The sequence below is a fragment of the Vombatus ursinus genome, unplaced genomic scaffold, assembly GCF_900497805.2.
Source record: "Vombatus ursinus unplaced genomic scaffold, bare-nosed wombat genome assembly UNPS02014942.1, whole genome shotgun sequence".
Lineage (NCBI taxonomy): Eukaryota > Metazoa > Chordata > Mammalia > Diprotodontia > Vombatidae > Vombatus > Vombatus ursinus.
In genome coordinates, this window is record NW_020954720.1 from 23171426 (window position 1) to 23186291 (window position 14866).

A 14866-nucleotide genomic window follows, 5' to 3' on the forward strand; every position below is an offset into this window, starting at 1 on the left:
TCCCTGAATCTCTGAAGAATATAAAATTTTTTTACACATAGAAAGGAGTCTGAGTCCATCAGCAATAGGGGTTGTGTAACCAACTATAATCAAGAATCCCTATGCATTCTTAGTTACTTACTGACAACATCTATCATATACACAGTAAGTGGAAATATAGACTCCATGGTGATACATGATAGATAGTCTAGCACCTACAGTGAACTTCACCCATTGTTGTTGGAATTGTTTATTGTCACCTAATCCTAGGTGAGCACATCCATTAGAATGTCTAATTAAGATGATAGGTATGGCTAGTCACAGACATATACATAATCAAGTATTAGAATATTTACTTAATAATTATATGTATTCAAAAGCCTACTAATAATCTCTTGAGTTGAATTGGTGATCTACTGTGGGTTAGTACAACAGAGTCACAAACATCCATCTGGCTTGGTATAACAATACAATTGTCATTGGACTATATCCCTTGCTGGCCCTTTGACTATCATTGATGGAAAGACTAATCACAAATTTCATTTCTGCAGATGACCATGGGACCAATGATGGCTGAGCTACTTGTAATAGAATTCATTCTTGCTGGGAAGTCCAACAGAATACTTGTGGTCAGAGAAACTTCAAAGTCCTTGGTGGTATGAAAAAATTTGGTATGTTTATGGATAAAAACCTGTGATTATATGGAATGTGTGTTAGTACAAGGTTCCTCATTTTCTAGAAAGCTTCAATTACTCTTATTCAGAGACACTTGAAGGTGAAGGAGTCAAACAATAAGTAAATTTAAAAGAATCTTACCACACAACTATTAATGAGTCTTCCTTAAAAACAAACAAAAAACAAACAAACAAAAAAACCAAAACAATTTTACCCCCAACAAACACTGATTCATATTCAATACCCTGAACTTTGAAAATCTTCTCCTGAGCCACAGTTCCTGCCTTTCCATAAATCACACTACCTTGCTTTCCCGATACTCGTTCATCCTCTTTATTCCTCCATTTTCTTAAATCTAAAAAACCCATTATGAACCATATATTTTTACAAAATTTGAAACATTATTAATCATGAAACCAGGACCATGTATTCTCAGGCTGGCAAAAGGGATAGATGACAACCATTATTTGATGTTGTTGTTGTTGACTCTTTCTTTTCAAAGAGGACCAATGACATCCTGATATTGGGTTAAACTAGGGGATGATGATGTCTTATGTGAAAATTTGTCATCAGCCTCAATCTTTCTTTCAGAATCATCAAAGCCCAGTAGCAGGACAAAAGTCAAGATGACTGGTGATAGTTTGGGATGCAGTGGATGACTTTGGAATCTTCAATGTATGACCAAGCTCCAAATGCATCATAATGCCTGTTTCAATTGCCTTCATGACCCTTGGAACAAATTGTTCTCATCTTCCCATTCTGTTGGGGTAAGTCTTCACATGGTTGGAATAGACATCCTGCTAAGTCACTGATGAGTTTGAGGCTCGTCAGTTACCCTCAACCTGGTTTAACCTGTCTGCAGAAATGGTTTTACTGGTGTATGATCACTGCGCTTGCTATAGCTTCTGGAAGTCATACGTGAGAATTGGTGGACAGGTGGACACCAAAAGTGGATGGGCAGCCCAGAAAACTTCTCTACAAGCCCTAACACCAAAGGGGCTAGTCCTCCCTGAGTACCCCATACACTTCACTACCAGATCTACTACATTGAGGAAAGCAGAACATTTGTAATGTTGCAACCTCCACTGTTCCTCCTTCAAATCAAATGATATAATATCTGTAAAGGAACTGATATAGTCCCTGTCACATAGTAGGCACTTAATAAATGCTTTTCCCCTTCCCTTTATCCCCTACATTCATACCCTGTAGAGAAGATATTTTGAGAGACTTTCTTATTCTTTCCTAACACAATGTACCATTGAGGTGCTATGACTATCCACATGTCAACTATGACTATCCACATATCAGCCTTCATTTTTTTTTCATATTACAAGCCCGTCTTATCTTCCTAGTATGTATTTATTCATAACATCCTTTACTCCTATTTCTCTTTCTAGCTCCTTATTAGCTACATGTCACAGCCTGCTAATTCCAACCAAGTTTTGGCCTTTGTTCATTGAAATATTTATTTTTAATACTTCTATATCTCACTAACATATACCAATAGTGGTAGAATATTGATATTAACTAGATGGCACTTTCCTTTCATATACTTCTTATTGTAATCTGAGCAATAGACATTCTTAATTTACTTGGATTTTCTTATGTGGATATCCACATTAAATATACTTAAAGGACTATTGTTCTCTTCCATGAGGTACTACAATATTCTGTATGTTTTAATCAGAATTTTGGAGTGCTAAAATCTGACATGGTGCCCTTTTTAACAATGGAATTATCATTTAGCATCCATGTAACTTCAAGGAGAATATTGATATTACCTTACATAGGCTGAACAACTGTGTGGGTGGGAAAGGAGGATAAGACCAGAGACATGAGTAAATCTGAAATTATTCTTATATACAATGAAGAATTCCTACATTCCTATGAAGCAAGCAGTAAAAGTGTTTTGCCTGTGTACTATGAATATTTTTGTCATAGACTATTTTCCTTTAATTTTGGTGACATAGAGTGATGCCATTCACTAGGCCTGAGCTGGGCCATTATAAATAGTAATTGTTTTGTTGTTGTTGTTGCTGTTGTTGTTGTTTTGGTTTTTTTGGGGGGGGGTTGTTTGTTTTATTTTTCTTTTTTTGGCTAGGCAATGGGGTTAAGTGACTTGACCAGGGTCACACAGCTAGTAAGTGTCAAGTGTTTGGTCTGAGGCCAGATTTGAACTCAGGTCCTCCTGACTCCAGGATCAGTGCTCTATCCACTGTGCCATCTAGCTGCTCCTATAGTAATGTTATAATTTAATAATCTGAATAATTTCAAGGATTACAAAAGATTTTATTAGAATAACCCTGTGAGACAGGTAGTACCAGTATGATTCAGCCACCCCACCAACCCCAAGTCTCTTCACTTATACGAAGAACCTGGTAGTGTAAACCCAAGGTAGCCAATATGTTTCTTTGACCCACCCCCTAACCCAAAGTTAAAAAAAATTACAGGCAAATCAATAATACAAAAGCAAGGTCTTGATAATTTCTAAGTTTTCCCAAATGTAGTTTAACATCTTCACAAATCTTTTGTAGGTATTCAATGTTTATGGAGATCTTAACTTCATCTATCACAGAAGATAAATTTGTTACAAAGGACTCACCTCAACCCAATAACACAGACAGTGAAAAAATGCTCAACTAGACCATTGGATTTATTAATCTCCCTTTTAAAAGTAAAGAAAATTTGTGGAAAAGTTGAACAAAAGCTTTCCATTTGTCTGAGACCTGAATAATCAAAATAATCAACGGCAATAGCATGGCATGTTGGAAAATTCCTATTCCTTTGTAGTATGGCTTTATTCATTTAGCAGCAGTGAAGACTGGTTTTTACAGATCTTCTCCTTCTTTAAGCATTGTACTGTTAAGGAAATGTCCCTCCAGGACACTGGTTTCAATATTCAGCCTCAACAACTCTGAAAATCAAGATTAACCATGAATCCATGTCCATAATGGGAAATGTTTATTATTATGATTTTGAATTTCTAATATGTATTCAGAAGAAGAGACAGAGAAGAAGAAAAAGCCAACAAGAAATTTGAGGTCCAGGAATCCCCTTCTTCAGAATTTCTGATAAATCCCTATTACACAAATATTATCTACATTTTATAGGAGAGGCTCAGAAAAAATATGTGACCTGACCATGGTAAAAAAATTTTGCTTTAGTTTGTTTCTCTGACTTTTAACAAGTTGCCTCATCAGGGGGGTGCCATACTGTATTATAAATATACACTACATGAGAATTGTATCATGACATCCATACATAAGGCATTCCTAAAAGTTGCTCTCCAAAAATTAATACCCAAAACTACATTTTTAGATTTGTAAAACAATGCCTTTACCAGATATCACTTTTATGAAATTTTAATATCTAAATAATCACTACTGGTTTAGGTTGTATATGGTCTTTATGAATATTGGGAAGCAATCTCCTGGCATGAAGCCACCCAAGATGTTCCACAGCAACCATTTTAAGCACAGGATAACCTCAGGTTTTAAAGTGTAGGTTGAATTCAATTGAGAACATTCTTGTATAGTCTTCTGTTGTTCTCTTTTAAGATTATCCCATCCTTATTAACTTAAAAGCTGTTGCTTCCAGGAAAGCCAAAGAGGCAATTTAAAAGCAGACATTATTTTTTTTTTCTGGTGGAAAAACACTAGGCAATTTTCATTCTGAAAAACCTGCAGTATGAAACTGAAGGCACTTAGAATGGATAGAACATTTTCATAAACTTAAAAGAAACAAAGGAATGTTGACACTGGACAACAAAGTCCTGTTCTATGCATAACAGCAGGTAGGTCTGTTTTCTTTATCATCACTAGAAATTTTTAATATTATAGAAAATATAATTGAATCCCTCAAAGAAAAAAAAAGTGAAATACATTAACTTAGGGGTAATTTTTGTAACTTTCCACTCAAATTAATTTTGTATATCAGTAGAAATTTAACAGTACTAAATTGTATCATGTCAAAGAAACATTAGAAAAACTGACCTTCCTGATCATTTTGATATCATTTTGGATAGACATTAAATATTATGTCCAGTTTTATAAAATTCGACAGAAAATTAAAAATCTAATAACAAAACCAAATGATATTTTTCCTATAAATAACCATCAAAATGTACTATTCTAGAGTAATTGATTTTATTGGTTAAAACAAAATTTAGGTTAAAAAGATAGAACTATTTATTATGTATATTGGTATTTTTTTCATACCTATAACCCAATTTCACACAACAAATAATTATGAAAGACTCACTTTAACCGTTATGATTATCATACACACCTGGGCCTAGAACAAAGGCAAGAATATATATTCACATTCATATTAGTATGTATACACGTATATACATATGTGTGTATGTATATATGTATATGTATTATCATTATTTATAATAGAAATACACAAGAACTTATCTCAGTAAATATCAGTGTAAAGAATAATTCTTCCTTTCCCCCAAGGTATTTGACATTGTTCTAGAAATAAAAATAGCAACTGGAGAGAGAGAGAGAGAGAGAGACAGAGACAGAGACAGAGAGACAGAGACAGAGACAGAGAGATTATGGTCATAAACCCTAGCAAAAAGGAGACAAAATTGTCCCTTTTTCTTGATGGCATATAAAGATTTCCTTGGACATTTTCAGAGAATTTTCAAAGCAAGCAATGTTTTCACTAAAGTAGAATAGAAAAAAAAATGTAGAAAAACAAATCAGAAGATTTATTAGTATTCTAACAGTAATAAAATTTACATTGAAACAATAGAAAGAAATAGTACTTGCTCCCACTGATTCAGTCACCCCACTGCCTACTCCTGGTTTGCTGAGGCTGGGTCTGTGCTGGCATGGCCTGGACTAGAATGGGCTCCTCTCTTACTCTGGTGCAACAGACCTTTCCTGTTGACCTTCTGAATTGTCTTGGGCTGGAAAATTGTTTCACTCCCTCTTTCTGTGGGTTCTGCTGCCCTAGAATTTGTTTAGTGTCATTTTTAAAGGTATTTGGAGCAGTTTGGGAGAGAGCTCAGGTGAGTCCCTGCCTTTACTCTGCACTATTGGATCTACCTGTGGAATTTCTCTCTTTATCTCTTGTTGCTGGGTTTTCTTGATAATATATAGAAACGTCAATGATTTATGTGTATTTATTTTATATCCTGCAACTTTATTAAATTTGTTGATTATTTCAAGTAGTTCTTTTAATTGATTCTCTAGGATTCTCTAATTATACTCATATCATTTGCAAAGAATGATAATTTTGTTTCTTCATTGTCTATTCTAATTCCTTCAATTTCAGTTTCTTTTGTTATTGCTAAAGCTAGCATTTCTAGTGCAATATTGAATAAGAGCGGTGATAATGGGCATCTTTTTTTCACCCCTGATTTTACTGGGAAACTTTCTAGCTCATCTAAATTATATATAATGCTTGCTAATGGTTTTAGATAGATATTACTTTTCATTTTAAGAGAAACTCCAGGGAGGTGGAGCCAATATGGCAGAGTAAAGGCAGGGACTTCCCTGAGCTCTACCCCAAACCCCTGAAAACACCTTTAAATAATGACTAAACAAATTCTAGAGCAGAAGAACTCACAAAAAGATAGAAAGAAAAAAAGATTTCCAGCCCAAGACAACTTAGAAGGTTTGTTGCACAACTTAGAATCTGAGAGAGGAGTACAGTCCAGCACAGGCACCAACCAGGCCCCAGTAAACCAGGGGCAGGCCTCAGGGGAGACTGAATCAGTGGCAGCAGTGACAGTTTCTGGATTTCTCAACCCACAGACACCAAAGACAAGTTAGAAAGTCAGCAGGAAATGTCTATCACACCAAGCTGAGAGTGGAACATAGTCTAGCAAAGGCTGTACCAGCACAGCCCTGGCCTGAGAAAACTAGGAGTGGATGTTGAGAGCTGCTGAATTAACAGCAGCAACAGCTGGTTCTAGAGTTCTTGGGCCACAGGCGGTAAGTGGGTCAAACAACTGGTGAGAAGGAGAATACAGAAGTATCATTTCTAGCACTGAGGCAGGACTATGTTGGTTTGCCCATACTTGGATCCAGGTCACAGTCCCGGGTGGCAGCCCCAGTGTGAGGAGGAGGAGCACTAGCACACTAGATCTTATGGCTGCAGTGGAGCACAGACCTTCTCACAGTTTCAGGACAGAAAAGAGTGCTTTTGGTCACTCTTAGAACAGAGCGCAGGCCAGGAGAGTAGCAAAACCACCTCTCCTTAGAGCATACCATCTTAGAAGAAGTAAAAACTTATAAGTCCTTAGAAGTATCTCTGAAAACAGCTTCACAAAATTCCTGAAGCTTGGGACAGTTTGTCTTCTACCCTGGAAGCAGAGCCCTACTTTAATAAAGATCCAAAAGTCAAGTAATAGGCTCAGAATGTGACAAAGCAACAGAAAAAAATTCAGACCATAACAAGGTATGATGGTGACAAGGAAGATCCAAACATACACTCAGAAGAAGGTAATAAAGTCAAAGGTCCTATATTCAAAATCTCCAAGAAAAATATCAATTGGTCTAGGCCATGGATGAGCTGAAAAAGAACTTTGAAAATGAAGTAAAAGAAGTAGAAAAAAATTTGGAAGAGAAATGAGAGTGATGCAAGAAAATCATGAAATAAGAGTCAACAACTTGGTAAAGGAGATCCATACACACACATATTGAAAAAAAAAATCTAAAAAAACCAAAAAATGCAATTTTGATTGCATTAAATTAAAAAGTTTCTGCTCAAACAAAGTCAATGCAACTAAGATTAGAAGGGAAGCAGAAAGTTGGGAAATATTTTTTTTACAACCAATATTTCTAATAAAGACCTCATTTCTAAAACATATGGGGAACTGCGTCAAATTTATAAGAATACAATCATTCTGGGGTGGGGCCAAGATGGCGGAGTAAAAGCAGTGATTTGCTTGAGCTCTCCCCCAAATCCATCCAAATACCTATAAAAAATGACTCTAAACAAATTCTAAAGCAGCAGAACCCACAAAAAGAGAGAGTGAAACAAATTTCCAGCCAAAGATAGTCTGGATGGTTGATCAGAAAGGTCTATCTCACTAGGCTGGGAGAGGAGCACAGTTTAGCATGGGCCACAGGCTGCAGTGAACCTGTAGAAGGCCTTAGAGGACTGAATCACAGACAGCTGCAGCAGTTTCCAGAGTTCTCAACCCATGAATGCCAAAAACAACTTAGAAAGTCAGTGGGAAAAGTCTGTTTCTGCAGTGCTGAGAGATGACAGTGGGGTTACAGTCCCATTCCTCCAGGTGGCAGCTGCCTCCTGAGCTTCTGGCTCATAGACTGAGGGGGAATTGAGTGGCTGATCAGAGGGGGATTGCAGGGATCTCTCTGCTGGTGCAGGATTCTCTAGCTTTGCCTGTCCTTGGATCTGGGTGGAGGTCCTGGGGAGAGGAGGAGCACTGGCATAGTGGAGGTTGTAGTGGCTGTGGAGAGGAAACCCTCCTCACAGTTCCAAGACAGAAAAGAGTGCTCATAGACCAGAGCACAGGCCAGGAAAGGAGTAAACACCTCACCCTTGACCATACCACCTTGGAAAAACTGAAAATGTACAGGTCCCTAGAAGTATCTCTGAAAACAGTGACACAAAACCCCTGAAGCCTGGGACAGTACATTTTCCACACTGGAAACAGACTCCTACCTTAACAAAGAGTTTATAGCTCAAATAATTTGCTGAGATCATGAGCAAGCAGTGCAAAAAGAGTCAGACTATATTATCTTACTTTGATGACAAAGAAGATCAAAACATACAACCAGAAGAAGACATGAAGACAAAGCCCCTACATCCAAAGCCTCCAAGAAAAATATGAATTGATCCCAGGCCATGGAAGAGCTCAAAAAGGATTTTGAGAAGCAAGTAAGAGAAGTAGAAGAAAAACTGAGAGTGATGCTAAAGGAAATCCAAAAAAATACTGAAGAAAATAACACCTTAAAAATAGCCTAACTCAAATGGCAAAAGAGGTCCAAAAAGTCAATGAGGAGAAGAATGTCCAAAAAGCAAAATTGGCCAAATGGAAAAGGAAGTCCAAAAGATTACTGAAGAAAATACTTCCTTAAAAAGAATGGAGCAATTGGAAGCTAGTGACCTTATGAGAAATCAAGACACTATAAAACAAATCCAAAAGAATGAAAAAATAGAAGATAATGTGAAATATCTCATTGGAAAAATAACTGACCTGAAAAATAGATCCAGGAGACAGAAATTAAAAATTATTGGACTATCTGAAAGCCATGATTATAAAAAGAACCTAGACGTTATCTTTCAAGAAATTATCAAAGAAAACTGCCCTGATATTTTAGAACCAGAGGGCAAAAAAAAATTGAAAGAATCCACCAATCACCTTCTGAAAGGGATCCCCAAAGGAAAACTCCTAGGAATGCTGTAGCCAAATTCCAGAATTTCCAGGTCCAGAAGACGATATTACAAGCAGCCAGAAGGAACCAATTCAAGTATTGTGGAAACACAGACAGGATAATACAAGATTTAGCAGTTTCTACGTTAAGGGTCAAGAGTGCATGGAGTATGATATTCCGGAGGGCAAAGGAGTTAGGACTACAACCTAGAATCACCTACCCAGCAAAACTGAGTATAATCTTTCAGGGTAAAAAATGGTCATTCAATGAAATAGGGAACTTTCAAGCATTCCTGTGGAAAAGACCAGAGCTGAATAGAAAATTTGACCTTCAAATACAAGACTCAAGTGAAACATGGAAGAGGTAAACAGGAAAGAGAAATCATAAGAGACTTATTAAGGCTGAACTGTTTACATTCCTGCAGGGAACAGTAATATTTGTAACTCATGAGTCCTTTGTCAGTATTAGGGTAATGGGAGGGAAAAAAATTTCATGTATGTATAGATAGGTAGAGGGCACAGGGTGAGTTGAAGATGAAGGGGTGATATCTGGAAAATAAAATTAAGGGGTGAGAGAGGATTATACTGGGAGAAGGAGAAAGGGAGAAGTAGAATGAGGTAAAATATCTCACATGAAACAGACAAGAAAAGGCTTTTACAGTGGAGGGGAAATGGAGGAAGATGAGAGGGAATGAGTGAATCTTATTCTCATAGGATTTGGCTTAAGGAGGGAATAACATACACAATAAGGTATGGAAATCTATCTTACTCTATAGGAAAATAAGAAGGGAAGGGGACAAGAGAACAGGGGGTTGATAGAAGGGAGGGCAGATTGAGGGAGGGGGTAATCAAAATCAAACACTTCTGAGGAGGGACAAGGTCAAAAGAGAGACTGGAATAAATGGGGGGTAGGATAGGAGGAAGGGAAATATACTTAGTTTTTCACAACAGGACTACTATGGAAATGTTTTGCATGACTACACATCTATAGCCTGTATTGAGATGCTTGCCTTTTCAACAAGGGTGGGTGGGGAAGGAGGAAGGGAGAAAATTTGTAACCCAAAGTTTTAAAAAATACATGTTAAAAATTAAAAAAATAATAATAAAAAAGAGGGAAAAAAGAATAGTCATTCCCCAAATACCAAATGGTCAAAGGATATGAATAGGCAGTTTTCAGACAAAGAAACTAAAGGTATCTATTGTCATATGAAAAAATGTTCTAAATCACTATTGTTTAGAGTAATGTAAATTAAAACAACTCTGAATACCACATCACACCTATGAGATTGGCTAACATGATGAAACAGGAAAATTACAAATGTTGGAGAAGTTGTGGGAAAATTGGAAAACTAATGCATTGCTGCTGGAGTTGTCATCTGATCCAACCATTCTAGAGAGCAATTCGAATGTATGCCCAAAGGGCTATAAAACTGTGCATAATCTTTGATCCTGCAATAGCATTACTAGGTCTGTATCTCAAAAAGATCATAAAAAAAGGAAAAGGACCTATATGCACAAAATAAAAAAGATTATAACAGCTCTTTTGTGGTAGCAAAGAATTAGAAATTGAAGTGATGCTCATCAATTGGGGATTGGCTGAACAACTTGTGATTTATGAATGTAATGGAATACTATCATTCCATAAGAAATGATGAGCTGTCAGATTTCAGAAAATCCTGAAAAGACTTCCATGAACAGATGCTGAGTGAAGTGAGTAGGACCAGGAGAACATTGTACACAGTAACAGCAATATTGTGCAATTATCAACTTTGATAGACTTAGGTCTTCTCAGCAACACAATGACCTAAGACAATTTCAAAAATCTCATAATAGAAAATGCTATTCATATCCAGAGAAAGAACTATGGAGTCTGAATGCAGATCAAAACATAGTATCTTCTTTTTTGTTGTTGTTGTTGTTTTTTCTTTCTCTTAGCTTTTCCCTTTTGTTCTGATTCTTCTTTCCTAACATGACTAATATAGAAATATGTTTAACATAATTTTACATATATGGACTATATAAGATTACATGCTATCTTAGAGAGAGGGAAGGAGGGAGGTGAAAAGTTGGAACTCAAAATCTTCTAAAAGGGAATGTTAAAAACCAAAAATAAACAATTTTTTTTAAAAAATGTCTTGTCATCTATAGTTATATACACTTCTAAGAATCTTATGATATTAAAAGCTCATTGATAGAGGAGACTGGATAGAATCCTATTTATATTTGTATTTCTCCCAGGTCTTAAAACTGTGTTATCAAGCTGAATAGTCACTTATTAAATGCTTCTTTACTAATATGATGAAATTGAAATAAATTGCTCTCTAATTTTAAATTTTATTTTTAAAGTAATTACAAGGATATCTGATTTTTTCTGTAATTTACACTTTTATTTTTTTTAATTCGAGTTACCAGTCACTCTAGATAAAATTTCATATTGTTTGGGAAATAAAAGTAATAATCATTTTTTATGGTGATGATGATTATGATGATGATGAAAAACTATTGAATTCAGTGAAGCTTATAAATCTTTCACAGTGTATAATGTTTGTTAATTTAGCCTTTGTGAATATCAAAATAGAATGAATGAGGTAAAAATTACCATTTAGTGCCAAAGAGTTATACAGCTGTGAAAAATTGTGGCTGCACAGTTGTAATCAGCATCTTAAAGCATCTATTTATTAAAATGCAGATAATGTTCACCAGAAGTATAGAAATTTTGGAGTTGAAAAGATTAACTTACCACGTCCCAAAAAGGTTAGTAATATGATTGTCAGAATCCAAACTTCAGTCATGATTATTGTCTTCCAGAAGGACAGAATTTATCAATTTTGCTGCCTTTTTGCCATCAACAGAGAGGCGAAGAAAATTGTATGCTTTGTGGACATATTTTAAAAACTCATTCCCAAGAACAAATAGTGAAGCAAAATAAATAAAAATAAACCCTTAAGGAGAACTAAAACTAAACTATGCAATATAACTAGAGAATGGTTTTGTTCTTGGTTTTATTGTTTTCTAAATTAATGATACAACATCTGGGACTTTGATTACTTGTCCTGTTTATGTTCTTTACTTTGCTATTCTAGCAAAAATTAAGCAGCTAGTGATATTTCCAGGGTCTGTTCAAACCTTTTTTTCATTTTTTTACTTTAAAAAACCACAGTTCTACTTGTAGATAAGATACTTACAGGTCATGGATTGGTTTCTTATATAGTTCATTGGCTTGCTATTTTTTCTCTCTCTCTATTGGACTCAGATTACCTCCCCTTCAATTACAATTATATAGTAACTGATAATATGGGATAAAAATGGAGCTAAGTAATAAAGTATGTATTGATTAATATAAAAGCAGTATTAATAGTACCAAAGTTATAGGTTCTAATTGCTGGTTTATGTTGAGTTGATGATGTTATATTGTTATTTACAATAAAAGTATGAATGAATCAATTATTAAAGTTTAAAACTGTAATAAGTAGATGCTTTTACAAATTATCTGAATAGGTGAATCAGTGACAGCTCATATCACAAACTTAGTCAATGAATGAGCCAGAAATGCAACAACATTCTCATGATTTTCATTAGCACTGTTTCCACTAATCCACACTAATTGATCATCATCTAATCACCACCGTTATCATCATAATTATTATAATTATTAGTAATAATAATTCCAGAAGTGATTTCACCTGTGCAGGGAATTTTTTATGAAGAAACCTCCTTCTGTCAATGCAAATCAGCAAATGCTCTACAAACTATAGTCTTGATTTCATGGATTCAATGAGAGGATATGTCACTTGGACATCCATACGTGTCAAAGGAAGGTCTTGAACTTGGACATTTCTGAGTCATAGGCCAATTTCATATCCAATATGCCATGCTGCCTCTCATATATATAACATGAAGCAGTAGAAAAAGAAAAAATGTGGAAGTTAAGCCATTGGTATTAATAATCTTGCTGAGCATTGGCCTTTATCTGTTAAAGTGCACTCTCTTTGATACAAGCTGTCTCTCTCTCTCTCTCTCTCTCTCTCTCTCTCTGTGTGTGTGTGTGTATGTGTGTGTGCATCCTGTGTATTGACATGAAAGGCAAAATGGTAAATGTAATGAGAGGTAATGACTTCTGGTAGTTCAAAGTTACTGTATAAAAAGAACTAATAATTTTTTTGATGAGAATTGGAAAAATCAGTAAAAAATGAATTTTGCAAATAAATACATCACATGAATGCTTGAAAATCATCTATAAAATTGTCAATATTTTATTTTTAGTCTTTATCTTTTATTTTCCATTTTAGGAACATAGGGATTTCTCCACATCTTAAAAAAATCTTGCCTCTCTGATTGAAATGAATTATAATTACTTTGATTCTACAAAACAATTGAGGGTTAATAAACCAGCTTACTTATTTCCACTTCATGTAGCTCACTAATTGTTTTCTATATTATGCAAACAAGTAGTTATTCTTCACAGAAATATTTCAAAGTACTGAATGTGTATCTTAAAAAAGTTTCTTTGATGAAGTCCATTTTCATCATATACTAGAAGGGAATTCATCACAGTGCATATGTGCAAAAATACAATTTCTATAAGTCTAAACTGTTTTAAATGATGAAATGTTAGCTAATTTTCATTTTGATAGGTTGTATTAGATTCATACATTAAGGATATTTTCTCAAGTTAAAGATATTACTCAGATTCAATGCATAAGTGCTCCACATTGAAGGTTTTAAGTATGATAGCATTTCTTGATTCATAACTTTTTCAGAATAAATCCTCTTAACATGACGAGGTCACTTATAAAGCAAGTATATTCTGGTTGCCAATTTCCTTGTCCATTAATTAAAAACTCCTTTATGACACAAACCTTAATATGACATGTACTAATCCTTCCCCAAGGAATAAACTTAATGAAATCTTATGCCAATCTAATTCCAGTCACAAAGGCAGGGATGTCTGACAGTGGCTCAAAGTCAAAGGCAAAACATGAGGTTAAGTTATGGAACCCAGCATGAGAGAAGTAAGAACAAGTTTCTAGCAGAGATAATCCTGGACTTCTGAAAAGAGAGAGTCAAAGGTCTTAGGGAATATACCAAAAAAAAAATTGAGAGGGTAAGGAGTCACTGGCCATGTCAATAAAGTGCATTAAACATTAGTCTTGATTAAATTCAAGCAGACTGCCTTTTTACAATTGGTTGTTGTGAAGAGTTGCAATGCCAAAAAAAAAAAAAAAGAATACTAGAAGAGGCATGGAAAATTTTTGGCCCAAAAGAATTTGAGGTAAAGGTTTTTGGTTGTTGTTGTTGTTTTTCTTTTTAGTTCCACGTTCATTAATTCATCTAAGCTGAAATTTCTGCTTAGCCTAAATAGTACTAAGGTTAATGCTCTCATCTGATATGATATATTGTTATTTGGTCACTTAAGTTGTGATCACAACCACTCAGAAATAAGATAACAGTTGTGGGAAAAAAAATCCTAAACTCAAAAAACTGGGATTTGGAGGGAAGAGGGAAGGGTGAGTATGGAAGATAAGGGAAACTTTCCAGGTTTAAAAGTTGAATTCACAGATCTATTTACCTTTGCCATTTTTTTAAAATCCTTTAAGTATTTTTGGTTCGTTTTCCTCTATAATGTTAGATATTCCAAAGCCACAAATGTGTGCATGAGGAAATTTACATAGAAATGTGACTTTTGATATATGATTGAAGACTAAAAAAAATAGTTCCAATGAGAAATGCTCACAAAAAATATATATTTTATTGAGCAAGAAAATTTGAAACCATCATTATGACCACCACCACCATCACCACCACTACTACTACTACTACTACTACTACTACTACTACTACTACTACTAC